Genomic DNA, 18,054 nt, shown 5'->3' with positions numbered 1-18,054 from the left:
TGAACAGACATTTCTCAGACAAAGAAGTAAAAGCTGCAAGTAAATATATGAAAAAATATTCCACATCACTGGTCATTCAAGAGATGCAGATGAAAACAACACTGAGATTCCACTTCACCCCACAAAGGATGGCTGCTATCAAGAAATAAATCAATAACAAATGTTGGCAGGGTTGTAGGGAGAAAGGAACCCTTCTCCACTGTTGGTGGGAGTGCAGACTGGTGCAACCACTATGGAAATCAATATGGAGATACCTCAAAGAGCTGGAACTAGAGGTTCCACTTGACCCAGCCATAGCTCTGCTGGGTATCTTTCCAAAAGAATTAAAAGAATTATATCACAGTGACATATGTGCACCTATGTTTATAGCAGCACAGTTTGTAATACTAAAACATGGAAACAGCCCATTTGCCCATCAGTTGGAAACTGATAAAGAAGATGTGGTTTTTCTATAAAATAGAATACTACTCAGCCATAAAGAATGAGAAATTAGAATCATTCATAGGAAAATGGATACATTTTGAGGATATACTCCTAAGTGAAATAAATAAATCACACATGTGTAAACACCGAATAGTTTCTCTGGTGTGAAAAACTATAATAGTACACAAGATCCTAATGGTATAATTAATAATGTGAAATCAGAAGAAAAGGACTAAAGGTGTAGGGAAAGTGGGAAGGGTAGGGGAAAGGGAATAAGGGAAAAGAAAAAAGTATGAGAAAATGAAAAAATGGAAATAAAGTGTTTGTAAATGTGGAGGGGAGCGGGGGTGAAGGGAGGGCAGGGACAAGGGGAAAAAAATGAGAACCAAGACCTGTCATGTAAAGGTACAAGATCCCAGTAATGAATGTAACTGTACTGTATACCTAGAATGTACCAATAAACTCAATAAAAAGGAAAAAATAACTAAAGTAGAGATGGAAAAATTGATTCTCTCATCATATAAACAAGCCGTGTCTAATACTATAACCTATGTATGCCTGGGAGAAGTAAAACCAAAAAAAAAAAAAAAAAAAAAATTCCTGAAAAATACAAGTATAAGGAAAATAAGTACATTATAAGAAAATAACAATAAATTAATACACAAAGTCTCAATACATAGAAAAAATAAAGTAGATCAAAGAAACAAAATGGTTCTCAATTTTATAAACTTTTTGACATTATAATGTAGGGAATTAATGTATCTAAATAAATGATGTCTTGATCAGAAACAAAACTGGTCAGCAACAGAAATGGAAAGTAGAGGAGGTGGAGGGAAAATCAGCAAGAGCGGCTTTTGCAGCCCTTCCCTCGCTGCAGGAGACAGCATCTTGTCCAGAAGACTGAGGACTCCAGGGCTACTGACAAGGATTTGTATAAAGCTGCAGCAAGCTGTCACAGCTGAGGAACGCTGCCCAAGATGACCTACACTTCTTTTTCCCGATTCAAATCTTCCTAGAACAACTTTTTGACTATAACTCAGCTTTTCTGCAAAAAAATCAACTTTTTGACTAAAACCCAGGTTTTCTAAAAAAAAAAAAAAAAAAAAAAAAAAAAATACAAGTGAAGCGTAAGTCATACTGACAGAAGAGCTCAGTGTCTTCTGAGATTTTTATTTCTTGTGGTACATTTGTACATGGGCACTGTGATCACACACATCAGTACCGTAGAGCTGGACCAACATTGAGTCCAGACCTGGGAGGTGAAGCCACTCAATGTGCTGCTGATTAAGACTGCTAATCAGAACCAAGGTTCTGGCATCAGAAGGCCAGGCTGAACTCAAGATGAAGTCACCATGGAAAAGATACCAAGGACAGCCCACATGGCATTCACCAGTTGTCCTCCTACTTGACGCTGTGTGTATCTCCATTCAAACTGCATGACTCCGTGCAGTCACAACAGCCTGTGAGAGCAGATACTATCCCGGAGAAGGGATTTACCTGGTATCACAGAATAAGTGAATGAGTTGACACTGAGAGACTGAGCCCAATAACCAACACTTTCCTACTAATTAATTGCATAGCTTTAGCAAAGTCACAGCCTCTGCAAACCTGAAAACCCACATCTGTACAATGGGGAAAATAATGTTGCCAAATAAAGCCCTTCAAGATTTGTTCCCTTTTAGCAAAGCTGCCACATAAAAATGGATGAAACATGGACAATTGAAATTCTCTTTTTCTCTAAGGCAAAGCTACAAAATTGTATCTCAGGACTGCAGGAAGTCATCTGCCAGCTGAGTGACCCTGGGCAAACTGAGATTCTTCTTCAGGAGCATCTGTTACTTTGTGGTAAAGGAAACTTTCATCAGTTTTTACAAAGGCCCCTCCCAGTTCTGAGGTTTTAACTCTAAACAACTAGGATTTCATTGTCAAGAATGTAGTGCTGCCGTCCACTGCTAGAATTTCTTCAATAGCCTTCTCTTCACTTTGCCTGAATCCAGTAACATTTTTTCCAATGCATCCTCTATTTGGAACTCAGGATAATCTTTTTTTTCTGGTACCGGCGATTGAACTTGGGTCCTTGCTCTTGAGACGCAGGTGGCAGAACCACGGAGCTACATCCTCAGCCCTAGGATAACCTTAAAATTAAATGTGACCATATTACACCATTGCTCAGAAGTCTTCATTTAAAAATCCCTCTACTGTCTTCAGAATAAAGATTTGCATTTCTGATGCAACAGTCAAGCTCTTACTTTTTTCTTACTTTTGTCTCCAATCTCTCCTTCGTACACATACTTTGTGCTTCTATCTGACTTAAACTACATACAACCTAAGAGGCTTCCCATAACGCCTTCGTCTGGGATGAGAGCTTGCTTGAGCATGTGAATTTTGAATGACTATGAAATACCTAATTAGAAATGTCAAGTAAACAGCGATGTGTGTCTGAGGCCTCAGGACTAAAATTTGCTAAAGGACATTCCAGGATATAGCAAAAGAATTTGCACCTAGGCAAAAAGACAGCATGGACACCAAGTAAGTGGAGGAATCACCTGGGGAGGAAATGTGGACAGTGATTGGACAGACTGGTGACAGAATGCTGATGCAACCCCAGCACCCAGTAGTGTTAAACTATTTAGCCTAATGCGTAAGAAAAATCATGCAATGTAAATACTAGGCAAGGTAAAAGACTGTGGGAAGATTTGTTCCCCTGTCCATGAAAATTGTAATAAACAGAGTAGATAAATTAGCATCTAACTGTTTTTCAGAAAGAGAAACCAGGGATTTGAAAGTATATAATCATTTGTAGAAAGCGATCAAAATAGCTAAATTCAGAAGCTGGTATTTATATTCAAATGTTTTTGAAAGATGCTCACAGTCTTAAAAATCACTGTCCTGCATCAACCAGACAACATAAGCTTTTTACCTTTTTGTCAGATAATAATGGGAGTAATAAAGCTTAGTTCAAATAAAGAAGTGATTATGATTAATAATACAAGGAATATTAGACTTTAAATAATGAATTGGTTAATGGCGGTCCTTTGAGTTTATTTAACTAAGCTGTTTGCAAGAAGTAAAAAAATAAGGAGTTATATTTAAAGAAGAGCATTATATCCTCTGTCTCTGAGTCTATTTTAGGCAATTACTATGATAAATTATTATAAAAAGGAGTTTAAACTTTCATTTGCTATAAACTTTCATTTGCCTATAAACTTTCATTACCTCCAAGATAGAATAAGAATAGCATTACACAGACTTTCATTTTGGTCATAATTTCACTCTTGGCAGACATTAGAAATATGTGATCAACATGTTAGCCACACCCTGTCCAAGTTTTCTCTTATCCTAGACAAAAAAAAAGTACTCAAAATTGCAACAATCACTTTATATCATGAATTAAATACCTTTGGCTAAAGCAAAGATTCTTTAAATCTAATGTTGCTTAACTAATGTTTAAGCAAAACAAGTTATTCATAAAACACACATAATATAGCTTATTCTTTCTTCTTCATAGTCATTACTTTGTATAGTTCTTAATTGAATTTCCCCCTTTTTATTATTTAGTGCCTAATGTAAACTCTTGGGGGAAAACTGAAACTGCCAAAAGCTGAGGCAAAATAATTTATCGGCACCATCTTCAGGGCCAAGTTCTGGAGAAAACACATGGGTTTGTGTGTGTATATTTCCCTCATGGAATCATGCTCTGTCCAAAAATGTTATGCTTCTACACCATTCTACATGAAGTCTGGGAAGTAAACAATCACCAGATGCCATCAGTTCCTGCGGGAAGCCAGCTAAGAGAAAGAATTCTTGCAGGAAATAACATGAGGAACCAATTAGCCCCACTGACAATTTAATTTGTTGAAATGAAGCTGCAACCCACCTGGGGGCAACCTGTGCTGTTGTGGAGTTCAAGGGAATGGCTCAAGGTTCTAAGACACCTATATATCTCGATTTACAAAAATTTCTACAATTTGATCACTACACGGGGCAGAAAGTCTATGGGAAGATCAACTTCTTCACATTAGTGAGAACCTCTGTGGATAGATAAATTCAAATCTAAACTATTTTTCAGAAAACATAGTTTAGTCAAAGGTTACAAAGTTTTAGTTGTATAAAAGGAGTAAGTCCTAGAGATCTATTGTATAGCATAGTGTCTGTAGTCAACAACACTGTATTCGATACTTAAAATTTTACTAATAGAGGAGATCTTATGTTATATATTTCTATGGTAATAGAGTGTAATAGAGTAATAATTTAGTTAGTTAGCTTATAAGTAAGGTCAGCAGAAAACAGAGTTGGCTGGATGAAAAGAAGCTAGCACATACACTGAGTTAAGAGCTAATGCAAATCATGGAGTTAGTTATGTTTGGCAATGTAAAAGAAACCACAGGTAAAAGGATGAAAGTTAAAATAAAGCTTGATAGATAAGGTCTCTTCCTCCTTGGAAGAATTCTTAGGCAAAGTATGCTGTTAGTTGACTGGGCTGGAAAAACTTGGAAATGCAGAGTAACTAGTTTCCTTTGAACCCAATTTTGAGAAACTTAAAAATGCAGAGTAATTGGTTTCCAGCTAAGTAACTGATTTTTAAAAAACTTTAAAAATCCTCCCATCCTCTGCTTATCTATGTAAGATCAAAACAAAGAAAGCACATAGACAATTCCACTTCTAGAATCCCCTCTGCCCACTTAGAGTTTATTTCTTCTTATTATGTCAAATAAACACTCTCCTAAATCCCTCCTTTTGTTCTTGATTTCATTCTTGACTTATAACAGGCTCACATTTTATACAAAATTAACTTGCTCATTACTACACAGAAAACTAATAATAAGATGGGGGAAAACTTTTAGAAATAATAGATGGGGGTGATGGTCTGAAGGATGTATAATTATCTCCAAAATCTAGTATATATGTTTTCAATATATGGTATACAGCTTTCACGTGTTAGTCATACCTTAATAAAGTGGTCTAAAAGAAGAAAAGGACCGGGGATTTAGCTTAGCGGTTCGGTGGCCTGCCTTGCAAGCGCAAGGACCCGAGTTCAATCCCCGGTACCAAAAAAATTAAAATAAAAAAATAAAATAAAAGAAGAAAAGAGGGGGTAAAAGACTTTTGGGGAAGCCATAATAATTTGTGAATTATTCATTGCTATCATTCATTTGAGGTGTTGGTCAGATTTTCATTCTTTGTTTCTTTGGCTGACAAAGAAACAAAACAATTATTAATGCCTTTGTATTGAGCCATGGAGGTCACTCATTTCTTTGTGTCCTTTTCTTCACATTTGTCGTTGAGTAGATTGGGACAGAGTAGAGTGGGGGAGGCTAGAGGAATTCTGCCCTAGAATTTTTCTACATGAGTGGAATGTGGATTTCTGTGTTTTCATTTAAATGCATACTCAAATAAAGAAAAGATTTTACACTATTATAAAAATGTATAAAATTAAAATGTTAGAATTAACCAAAAAAAGTCATAAGAAGGAAAAACACAAATCGAAATGGCAAATATAGACTCGATGTAGAAAACTATCACAGATGACTAGGGGATAAGAGCTAATAAGTTGGAGCTGTTTATTTTGTCTTTTTATGTCTTGGAAGCTGATGGGCAAAGAAAAGCTGGGTTATTCTCAGGTCTTAATTATCCACAAAGAATACACTAGGTGCTAACAAAAATTTGCTTCAGGAGCTTCATATGAAGGACACAGAGCTGCAGAGAGCAACACTGCAGCATTAGGGTAAAAAATCCATGCAAATAAAAGAGCTCTCCTATATGTTAAGAGGATGATGCTGGCCTTGGTGGTAGACTTGGTAATTTTTTAGAATTTTACTACTGGTTGAGAGAAGATGGAAAGACAGTAGGTTGAGAATTGCTAAGATGGAAAGAAAGAGAAAGATAAGGAAATAAATTCTCCATCACTACCGGCAACAACAACAAAAAGTCAACTGGGTGCTTAAGTCACAAAACAGCAGGTGAAACTCACATACGCAAATGAAATCAGTTTAACGATAAAGCAACATTACTGTCCAAAACAGCCACAAAACCAGAGAGTTTCTATCGGTCATGCAAGTGCAAAAGTCTGCCCAAACTAGAACTCCACTACAGAGATGAAGGTAGAGCTCAGAGGTTGAAAGCAGAATGAAATATAATCAACTGCCCACGGGCTTCTTTTGGGCACCAAAAGTATTTGCATAGAGAAACAAGCCTGCCTATTTCTAGCCCCAAATTAAAAGACTCCAGGACACCAGTGATAGGCATAGAGAGGACCGTAAAAAAGAATGGTAGCTGTCATCCATTACTTATTAATATCCTTCCTTTGCTTTTTCTCTTCCCTCATAACAGACCTGGGGGTGTGAAGGCAGGAGGAGAGCCCCTGTTCTCAAAGCATGTGGACTCGTGGGGAGTGAAGTATGACTGGTCCAAACCAGGCCTGGCAATTTCATGCCATCCTCTAACGATTCATCCTAGGATGGGCAGAGTGGCTCACAGAATACAAGTTTTCTTGGGAGGACTGCCAAGGCCTCTGTGGACAATCAAAGGTTTGGGGTTGTTGCGGAGTTGTCCACTGTTTGGTGTTTGTCTTTTCCTCTTAGCCTGGACCAAGAGCACAAGCGTGATGCTCTACGTATGTAGAGGCTGCAGTACAAGGTCACGAAACTGAGAAGTCAGCATGTATAGACGGAGTGAAAACACACAGTCTTCCCTGATGGCACCGTCGGACTGTGTTACAGACCCTTCACCGCTTTGCTCAGGCGGCTTCGCTGTGCCTGTGAGATTCTGTTCTTGGGTTAGCCTACTGTTTCAGAGGGTGGCATTCATAAGCGACACAGGAGGAAAGCAGGGAAAGAAAGGGCCCTAGGAGAGGGAAAACAGCGAAGGAGAGCAAGACCTACTATTTCAACCAGGGTGGACGGAAGGGGCGAGAATCTGGGGTGATCGATTTCTAGCTGGGAGTCGGGGCTGGGAGGAGAGAAGAGAATTGTGGCTCACAGGCGGCTCCAGCAGTGAGAGAGAAAACCCGGAGAGCGCATCAAGGCTTCGCCTGTGCCCTCTGCAAGTCTTTGCGTCTCTCTCTATTCAGGGGCACCGGGGTCCTGCACCTCAGGGCTCCAGGGCTCTCATTTCTCCCCTGGGCCCATCAGCCCCTGCGCGCTGTGCATTTGGCTTTACTCACAGCTATTTTCCATGTCCGCCTTCTCATTGTTCTCTGCTAGAACCCCTGTCTGCACCACTCGGGTTGTAAAGCCCATTCACGTTGCCAAAATTAAAAACAAAATGAAATAAAAAAAAAAACAAAGGACAAAGGAGGAGAAAACCAAAATGGAAGAGTAAGAATGAGGGAGGGGAAAACGCTAAGCTCTTTCTTCCCAGGTGAGCTAATATTTTGGAGCACTGCTTTGAGTTCATCCGGTCCTCCAATTCATCCTTTTCACTTGATTTCCAGCTCCATGTAGGGAAGGGCTAAGCTTACTTCGCTTTACCCCCAGTGATTAGCATGAGGCACAGCACACAACAGATGCTCAATAAATCATAAATGAATAAAAAAGTGTGTCTCTGTGAGGAGTTAGCAAGTGCTACCGAAGTACTAGCTATTGTAGTTTTGGGAAGCATTGTGGATGCAGTTGTTACTGATGTCACTGCTGTGCTGCTGCTGGCGGTGACAAATGGAAAAGGACAATACCCCCTGAATCCTCACATCTTACAAATCAAGAAGACTATCAGCATCTTTAGGCCAATGCTGATTCATGCCCCTACTCGTTTCCCTAGTGTAGGATGTTACCTCCCAATCCCCTGCAGGAACAGACAGATATGTGCAGTCCTCAGAGGTTGTAGGGGAGAAGGTGGGCAGATGCAGTAGGGGTGACTGCTACTGCTGTTTACTGCTTTCTTTTCCTTCCAAACTGTTCGCCAGTCCCTAAGCAGCTCCTAATGACTGAACTGCTTGATAATGGCCCCCTTCCTCAGGGGACCGTGCTGCTCTTGAATGGAAAGAGTTTCAGTGATTTAACCCTCAACTGTGTGTTTATAGCTAAGACTGGATTTTTGAAATTAACTTGAAAGTGTTCCTGTCCCTGACCCCACTTTTTCTGCTGCTTCCTGGTGAATTCTTTCCCTCCTCTGCCTTGGGGTGTGAGGAAAATGGTGGGCAACAAACTCTCTCTGGATCCAGATGCAGCTGTGTCTCCAGACCCCGCCTCCAGGGTGAGCAAAGGCTCCCGCCATTTTGCTTAACAAGGAACACAGCCTGGGCAGTGCCACTGTGAGGCCCCTCACTGGGCTGCACTGAGCTTTAGGGGTGCATGCTAAGGTGCCATAGTGCCAGGTCTGTCAGGATTTCCTACAATGCATACAGAAACCATGCTTTGACCCACGGGTACCAATAGGACTGTTCAGCTTCCAGATCCCAAACCCTTCCAGCACATCTGGGCAACCTGCATATGGCAATTGAAAAACAGGCCCACGACCACCTCCTAGCTATTTTTATGTGTCTTAATATTTGTGGAATGAATTGGAGATTAAGTAGGTAGAAGGGCAGTAGGGAGTTGGAAAAGAGAAATATTTATCTTTACATCCTCAATAAGAAGCACAGTCATAGATGCTTAACGAGTGAATGGATGAAGGGAAGGAACAAAAGGCAAAGGAAGAAAACTAGACTGAAGCGTAAAGTTAATGGGCTCTGTAGTCTACCAGCCAGCACTGCTTCATGAAATGGTAAAATATATGCTCAATCAACAGGCACACCTACAACCGCCCCACACACAACACACAGCAATGCCACGGCACCTTCTGATCTTTCTTCTCTGTCTGAACTTTTCTGTAGAATATCTACCTATCATCCATCTATCTATCTATCTATCTATCTATCTATCTATCTATCTATCTATCTATCTATCATCTATGTTTTCTAAAAACATTTGGCCTATCTTCTATATCTTTCCATTACATTGTAAGCTCCAAGAGCGATTGCGGCTTTGCTCTCTCTTTTTAATCATCTGTGCTCCTCATGCCTAGAAGAATGGCTGGAACATGGTAGGTGCTTAAAAATAAAAGTGAGTGAAGAAAGGTCTGAAGGCATGCCAAATGCGGGCACTGTACCGCCGGGGCTGGAACTGTCTTGCATGGTGAAGTGCAGTTACTATTGCTACCCACCTCACTGAGCCATGGTGAGAGGACCAAGAGAGATAATGTCAGTAAAGTACTTTGCACAAGGCCTGGCACATAGCGCATGCCTGACACAATGGCAGCTAACATTATCATAGTCCCCAGATAAAACTGCAAGAGGCAAATTAAAATTACAGTCATCCAATTCTAGAAGTGAGAAAAATAAGGCTTATAATGTGACTTAAATGGCATAGGGAGGGGTGGCAGGTGTCAGCTTCCAACCAAATCCTGCCTGCCCCCAAAGCCTGTAGTCTATCCACCACACTTCACTGATTTTTATGTTCATCCTCAACCCAGGATGGCCAAGTGAAGCAGGATGATGGGAGCCAAAACCCAAGGAAATGATGTGGTTAAATTTCAAATTTATGTCTTTCAAATTCACTTATTATAAGATACATGGGGAAGGGAACTGCAGGGTACACACCTGTGTATGTGGCTACATAGAGGGTAGGAGAATGGAAGGTACTCTGCTTGGTTAATTATGTTTTATAATCAAATGTTCATAACCAAATGTTCTTATCTCTTACTTTGTCTTGGTCATACTTTACTCAGTCCTACAAGCCCCTGAGCTCTCTCGCCTCCAAGCCTGAGCACACGCAAAAAAGTCGAATGTGTTTCCCTTACCAAGTTCTCCTGTGATCAGCCAACTACATGGGATTCCTGCTAGATCCCAAACATTACGTCCCCCTGCTTGTCAACTCCCCATACCCTCAAGGACTCCGCTTAGCTCTGCTAGACTCCATCTTTACCCCATAAAGTAAAACCATTATACTGTTTACTTTTTTAGAAATTTGAAGACCTTATTGTCACATTCTTCTTATCCCAGTTCTGCCTTTACCTCCCTTGCAATAATCCTTTTGAATAAAAATCTTTCCTTACCAAGTCCAGATTTTTCTTTGACATCTCAAACGCTACAACTCTAGGACCTTCTAAATATATCTCAAATTCCCTTACTTCTGTTCATATCCACAGTCTCTGTGCTAGTCCAAATCTAATCTGATATCAACTCTTTCCTGGACTTGAGTGAGTGTTTTAGTTACATTTTCATTGCTGGGACAAAATAGCCAATACCCACAAGTTAGAGGAGGAAAGGTTTATTTTAGTTCACAGTTTGTAGGGGTTCTAGTCCATAGTTGGCTGGCTCCAAAGCAGGGTAGCATGGAAGAGGGGCAAGACAGAGGAGAAACAGTCTGTGGCAAAGCAGGCAGGAGACAGTGAAGCTTCCTTCTTTCTTCCCTCTTTATTCCATCCAGGATATCAGTCCATGGGTTGGTACCACCCACACTCACGGTGGGTTTTCCTTCTTTAGTAAGTTTATCATCCACACCCAGAAATATGCTAACCAATCAGTGGACTGATTCAGTATCATATACCCATGATCTAGTACTACACAACCATGATCTAGTCACTCCTAAAGTCCCACCCATGTGCATGTGAGGCTTTCAGGGAACGCCTAGTTAAAAGCCATAACAGCGAGTATTTAACATTTATTGTTACCCCTTCAGTTCCCTTCCATCCTATAACCAAAGTGATCTTTAAAAAGAAATCAGGTCATGTCGCAGTCCTGCTTATAACCATTTAACAGTTTGCCATTGTCCTCAGGATAAGTTCTAAACCAGTAAATTACTCTAGCAGCAGAGCTTTCCCCCTCCTCCCACCCCCTCATTCCATACTGCCTCTGTGCTCCACCTTTGGTTCCTTGGGCTCTGAGGTGCTGTACTACTCTCACCCCTCATGCCTTGTATCAACCTTCTGCCTGCACCCATCCTCACTGACTTCAAACCTCAGCTCAAGCATTCTTCCTTCAGAAATGCTCTTCCTCTGATTCTCCAACTAGGGCTGTTTCTCCATACCTCTTCAGTTTAATAAAATTTAAAATTGCATATTTAGCTGGTGATTCTTTAGTATATGTACTAACCTCCCTGACGCCAAGGACAAATCCAGTTTAGCCCACCACTGTACCCGCAGAGGGCCAGAATGGTATCTGGCATATAGTTAGTACTAACCAACATTGCAATGTCTATTATTTTAATTAGTAGTGTGAAGAACAGCGTTATACACAAGAACTTTCTTCTATATGCCTTTGAGAAGTTGGCCCTTTGAATACAATGACTATTGTGATCTTTCATTTAAGCCATGATGATTTCAGCAGTCATGGAACAGGAAGTACAGGGACTAATAAGCTAGAAGTGTGTGTGTGTGTGTGTGTGTGTGTGTTTGTGTGCACGCATATGTGTATTTACTGATCTTTTCAGATGTAATTCATATATATGCTTATGGCCTTTTTAAGCTTGAACTCTGCATTACACTGAAACCCTGACCTGATCCTAGCAAAAAAGTTTCTCTGTCTCTTTAAAGAAAACTCTCACCATGTCCATTGTTTATTGGAATTGAAGTTCTATCTTGATTGGGGTCTAGGTCTACTCTCTATCTATCTCTAGTCTCCTCTTTAACTTCCAAACAACGTTGCATCTTAAACAAGGTCACCCATACAGCTCCAAGAATGGGATCTTCATTGAATGGGTTTCATGTCCAAACCATCTTCCTCTAGGCAGTCACCTACTATTCTTAGGGCAATTGTGAGCTCCTTGAAAATTGAAGTCATATTTTACTCTTCCATCTTTTGTTTTTATCGTAGTGCCCATTCCATGACAGGGGCTCAATAAATATCTGTCAAATGGAAGTAAACAGTATTGGGAATAGATGACTTTCTGCTAACATTTCATATTATTAGTCATGATATTAACCTCTAACCTCAAACTTCCTTAAATCAATTTCTCCTTTCATACACATGCTTTTAGCAAGGTCTCATGCAATATAATTGATTCAGGGCAACAAAAATTCCTAGCTGGGGAAATTTACTTCATAAGAGAGAATAAAGGTTACTAAACCTAATCAATTTAATTAGTCTCTTTGGTACTTCTGAAGCATTCTAAATTGGCTTTTCTAGCACTGACCAATGCCTTCACAAAGGCAAACTCTGCTTAGCTGGCAACACTCTTTCCCTAGAAAATTATCTTTGAATTAAACACAAAAAGTTGATTTCCTGTAGGAAACTTTTGGCTATAAATACAAAATAGAAGTATGAAACAAAGAGATGTGCATAAGAGGGAGAATACATGGTTTTTTTTAAAAGAGTTTGGCAAGAAATTTGATGAAAAAATTTGGACAAACCTTTTCCTTGTACCTTATCACCATCAACAACATATGCTTCTTTCCATGTGTCAGGCATTAGGCAGAAAAGAATGGAGGAGGCATGGCCCTACCATTTCTAGACTGTTTTCTGGTTTGGAAAATACATCATGTTCTTTAAAAATATCAAGTAAAAGCAAATTTACAAACACAAAAGAAACAAAATTAAGACGTCCATCAGTAGAGAACCAAATCTCAAGTGTTAAGAACAGAACTAAAAATGAAGCAGTCTAAAAACCAGAACCTTAAGTGATACACAAAGCCCTAATATAATCTTAGGGAGAAAAACTTCCATACTTGAAGAGTAAATCTGTACAGACTATGAGTGGATATCAGTGATCCTAAAGTTTTTGGGTTTTTTTGTAAACAAAACAACAAACTGGATTTGGTCATTTCATACTGCTCCTGGAGAATCAATGTATCTGAACATTTTATCCCAGTGCCATTTCCTGCCTTCCTTCCATTATTTTTGGGAACCCTCCAACATAGTATGAAATCTTCCTGTCTCATCTCTACATTCTGATGCTGATAAACTTCCAAAATTGATCCTTAGGTCTCAGGATTCATCTCCTTAAATCCTCTCCAAAGCAATGGCCATGAGCATTATCTGCATTAACATTAGTGCTCCTTTCCAGCAGTCCTTAGAGTTGTCTCTGAAACAAAATCAAATTTCAACAGATATAAGGAGCTAAGGTATCAATAGGAAGACATGTGAATAACAAAACAAATGGAACAGTAGAGAAGGCTCCACTGTTCTCTGAAACCTCTGTGGCTGGAAAGCAATCCTGTAGAATCTATTTATAAGGAGGAGCATTCAAGGTTAACACAGCACATCAACAGTTGATCTTTTTTGATTAATTTATGGTCATTAGTGTAATAAAACATCAGGTAGTCTAGTAAGAGAAACTGAATCATTGCTCAAAATTCTTCACACCTTCCTTGTTTTTAATTATATGTTGATACTTTCTGCACATGACTTTGTGGTACCTTCCACTAGACTGGCTACAATATTACAACCCACCCCACAGTGGTTTGCCGGTACCAAGGGAATGTGATCAAAAGTGACAACGTGTGAGATGTGCAATAAAGTCTCAGGAGGATATTAAATGGTTCCATGTTTTCTTTTGCACGCCTATCACTTTCCTAGAGAATGATGCTCCCAGGCCAAGGAGAACAAGTCCTGGAACGGACTTGGTTTTAAGTAGAAGATTTGAGCTACTTCCAGCCATTTCACACACTGGAACTGATCCACCCCAACCTATCTACAGATCTCTGAGTATAAAATTTAAGTATTGCTTCTTATAAGTTACCAAGTTCTGGTATGGCTTGTTAAAACCATTACTTAGGCAACAGCAGGCAAATGTAGCTATTGTGAAGTCATTAAAAATCATATTTTTGAAGATTTTCTTTCTGATTTGAAACAAAGGCCATTTAATGCTTAATTGGAATTATGTAATAATTATGCAATTAAAAGATAATTTCTGAAAAAAATTGGGAATTTAAAAACTCAGGATCAAAATTTACTCTCAAAATAATATTAAAATATACTTATATGCATATGTATTACTCAAAGAGTAGAGTAAAACATACCACTATATTAATAATGACACTTTCAAGTTAGCATAATTATGCTCAATTTTATTGACTTATATTTGCCTGCTGTGAAATAAGTGCTTGATTAATGTTGGGTAAATAGTTAAATTAACAAATTTCCTTTTATCCTAAAGTTTTGACAATACAGATATATTACTTTAACAATCATAAAAATCAATATTTATGTTTTTATAATTGGAGATCCATGACTTACAATGTTGGTAATACCCACTAAAGACAATTCTTTATGAAGTTTCCAACAGAGGCAAATACTCCTAAAAAAGGAATAATCAAAAGATTGGTTTATTGAAAAGTATTTGAGGTAGACAAAATAGCAGTCCTACTGAAGTCAAGATTCATTATATCAAATGCTCCATCCAAAATCCTCAGGAATTCCATTCTAGTGAAAAAGCACCTTAGGGTTAAAAAAGTTCTTCACAGAGGAAAGAAACTAAGTATTTTGAAAGGATCATGGTCAAGAAAAGGTGGAAGGTGAAAGAATACCAAGGAAGATCTAGGATTGAAGGGGAAAAGAAAGGGGAAAGCATATATACAAAGAAATAATGCTGCTCAGTGCCACCCTGAAGATACATCTCTTGACCATCACACCATCTTCACCAATCTCCATTTAAAGAAAATCCAAGGGACGAACCCCAAATTAGGTAGAGTGGCTCCTTTGAAGCTGTGAGATCATTCCCCAGGTAGTAGAATTATACACTATTCTACATTCCTCAGTTAGATTTTGGTCACCTGGTTTGCAATCAATTTTCCTTTGGCCAAGACTCTCACTTATCATAGTTCAAAAGGAGAGAGCTCCCAAGCTGAATGTGGTTCTTACAGAGACCCTGAGGCCCTGTCTTCCCCCTCTACTAGATGCCACTTATGTAAGTAGCTACCAAGCTTCAGCCACCTTCAGTTGGTGGGAGTCAGGGGGCCACAGCCCTCAGGCAAACCATTCTGAATAAACACCATTCTGGGAGGAAAGAACCCATTAAAACACAGACATTGTTGTTGCATCAGGAAGAAAGGATGTAGGGGGTTAATCAGGGGAAATTGTGAAGAAAGAGGAGAGAACAGAAAAAAGAGGGAGAGATACAGGTAACAGGGGAAGGGTAAAGGAAAAGGGAGTGTGCAGAAGCAACAGGGTATCACTCACTGAGAGCTCCTCTCAGTAAGGCGATCTCAAGGTCACCCGATGCTTTCCAATGGCAACAGTGCCTACCCTGAACATGGAGGCCTGCTCCTTTTCTGTGTTGGACATTGTGGATGCATTATGGGTGGCTTGAAATCCAGAGAAGGAGACATACAAGGGAAGCACAGGTCATACAGGTCCAGGTTTAAGGCTGGAGTGGGTGTGTGTGTGTGTGTGTGTGTGTGTGTGTGGTCATGGGCGAAGTAAGGTATTGTGGATGCATTATGGGTGGCTTGAAATCCAGAGAAGGAGACATACAAGGGAAGCACAGGTCATACAGGTCCAGGTTTAAGGCTGGAGTGGGTGTGTGTGTGTGTGTGTGTGTGTGTGTGTGGTCATGGGCACAAAGTAAGGTACATTGTGGCTCTGGATGAATTGTGATAGGGATAAATTCGTCTTCTCAGTCCTAAACTGTACCAGTTTCACATTTGTTTCTCCCCCAACCCCATGGAAACTCAGAGCTCCCTTTTACCATTAGGAACTGACTGTAGACAAGAGAATGTAGAAGATCTTGACTATTTTTCAGAATCCTGAATTTACTCCAAATAGACAGCTGTTTATTTCTCTTATTTATCCATTCAAAGTCCTAAAGTAGAAAATATATAGGGCTGGATGATAAAAAGAACCAACTCCAATTTTCCTGTCTCTTTTTCCTCTCTAATGCACCTGATCCAACTTCCAAGGCCTTCCATTTTAAGCAATGGCAAAGTAGAACAGAAAATCTGATGTAACAGGTTAAAAAATTCCTACCTGCAGTATTTCTTAAACTTGTGAGTATAGTAAGTTATTTCATCTTGGTTTAACAATCTAAAAATATTATCAATACCACAAACTTTGTAAGCTTGTTTTAAAAACTAAATGAGAGAATAGTATCTCTATGTATTAAATATTAACAAAGGTATAGGCCATATGCTAGGGATTTTTATACATTAATTTAATCTTACTTAAACCAGACAACAATCCTGGAGAGATTTACTTTATAGACCAAAAAACTGAGGCTCAGAGGGGTTAAAAATATACCAAGATCACTTTAATAGAGAATGATGCAATTGAGTCAAGTCTAATTCTGTCGGTCCCCAAGCTCATACTTCTTAATATAAGGACCAAATTACACACAGCACATAGCACATACTCAGTAAGTGTGAATTCTCTTAGCTGGGAATTTCAGTGGCTTTGATGCCCTCAGTACAACCTTACAACCTCCCTCCAGGTGCCTTTCTGTGGCGCTGTCTTTTGATCAGGAATCTGTGATGTTCAGACCACTTCATTAAGTATCTCTTTTTAAACAGATGTGTTGATAATGTAAGGTTTGGATAATGAGATTTTCCAGGCCATAAGCTGCTAACTGTGTATTAATTGCTTGGCTTATTTGCAATAAATAAAGGGACTATTACACGTAAAAAATCTCAAGGACCAGTGAGCTTGTTTGAAGAATTCTGAACAGCACTATCCAACGTCTCACTATCAGATATGCAGGGTGAAACAGCCCAAAGGCACAAAGCAATACTATACCCTGCGATTGCTTTAGAATCGAGAGCTTTGGTCTAAGATTCAGAGTACTGAGTTATAAGTCCCACTGAGGCTACTTACCATATGTGTGGCTTTGGGCAAGTTACAAAAACCCCCTGAATTCAGGTCTCTCTTTGTAAATTATCAGCCCTGAAATAAATGACTTGCAGGGCCCTGCCTAAATCTAGTATTCAATGATTCTCTATCAGCTGATTATTGGCAAGACCAGGATTTTGTGATCTAGTGACATCTTGAGGTAATTCTGTGGTCACAAAATGTCTTCTGAATATGTGTCTTGGGCCCGTAATAAGTAGCATTGTGACTTATTAGTGATTTATGGCCTAGAAAATCTCATTATCCAAACCTTACATTATCAACACATCTGTTTAAAAAGAGATACTTAATGAAGTGGTCTGAACATCATATTGGGCCCTGAAAATCTCATTATCCAAACCTTACATTATCAACACATCTGTTTAAAAAGAGATACTTAATGAAGTGGTCTGAACATCACAGATTCCTGATCAAAAGACAGAGCCACAGAAAGGCACCTGGAGGGAGGTTGTAAGGTTGTACTGAGGGCATCAAAGCCACTGAAATTCCCAGCTAAGAGAATACATGCACACACTTACTGAGTATGTGCTATATGCTGTGTGTAATTTGGTCCTTAAGTTAAGGATTTGTTTTTGAGATATGTGATTTAGCCACACTCAATCTAGAGCTATTTTTGAGATGAGAAATAAATAGGATAAGGTTGTAAATAACACAATGCTACCAATTGTGGGCCCAGGATACATATTCAGAATAGGAATTAGCAACAGTACTCACCCTCATAAAAATGCCAGTGAAACCTGCTCTTCACACATTATAGGTATAATCCATACATGCCACAGTGTCTTACAATCACTGGCCTTGATAATGCATGCCTATTACTTAAACAACATGTCTTTCTTCACAAATATCCCTAAACTTGGAAGTCACTTTTCCATTCACCA

General features: G+C 39.3%; 1 protein-coding gene across 30 annotated transcripts in view; it reads right to left on the bottom strand.

Moving 5' to 3' along the window:
• Positions 1–18,054, bottom strand: part of Nrxn3 (neurexin 3) — a 1,525,607-nt gene that overhangs the window by 990,536 nt on the left and 517,017 nt on the right. The gene's annotated exons all lie outside the window — the stretch shown is intronic.

Source organism: Fukomys damarensis, unplaced genomic scaffold, assembly GCF_012274545.1.
Source record: "Fukomys damarensis isolate Sample0158 unplaced genomic scaffold, DMR_v1.0_HiC HiC_scaffold_21, whole genome shotgun sequence".
Lineage (NCBI taxonomy): Eukaryota > Metazoa > Chordata > Mammalia > Rodentia > Bathyergidae > Fukomys > Fukomys damarensis.
This window is presented reverse-complemented; position numbering and strand designations above follow the sequence as displayed.